Raw genomic sequence first — 450 nt, 5'->3', positions numbered from 1 at the left:
CCAGCTGCGTGGCCTCGCTGGCCGGCCCCCCCGCCTGCCGGGAGGGACATTTTTCTGGGCGGGGGCGGCCGATCCTGTTATTTTTGTCCCCCACAAATGTGAGCGTTTAAAATAGTGCTTTGTCCAGCCGGGACGTGACCCCAGGCTCCGCGCGGTGGTGGCCAGCGGCCAGACCGCCCACACCAGGAGTCCGGTGTCCCCCGAGGGCCACCCCGGCCCTGCCCAGCGCCTGTGGATCCAGTCCACGGCCTCGGGGCCAGGAGCTGGGCCGGGCAGCCTCTCCGCGGGCCGCGGGCCAGGGCAGCACTCCTGCTGGCCGCCCGGGACTCCTGGCCGCCAGGAGACCGGCCGAGGCCGCGGCTAGCCAGATGTAACCGGAGCTGCGGGCCGTCCCCCTCCGCCAGCGGACGCTCCCTGACAACTGGCCGCGGCTGAAGCGTTGACCTTACA

This window comes from Condylura cristata, unplaced genomic scaffold, assembly GCF_000260355.1.
Source record: "Condylura cristata isolate star-nosed mole 26May11 unplaced genomic scaffold, ConCri1.0 scaffold00021, whole genome shotgun sequence".
In the NCBI taxonomy this organism is placed as follows: Eukaryota; Metazoa; Chordata; class Mammalia; order Eulipotyphla; family Talpidae; genus Condylura; species Condylura cristata.
Note: the sequence above shows the minus strand (reverse complement) of the source record.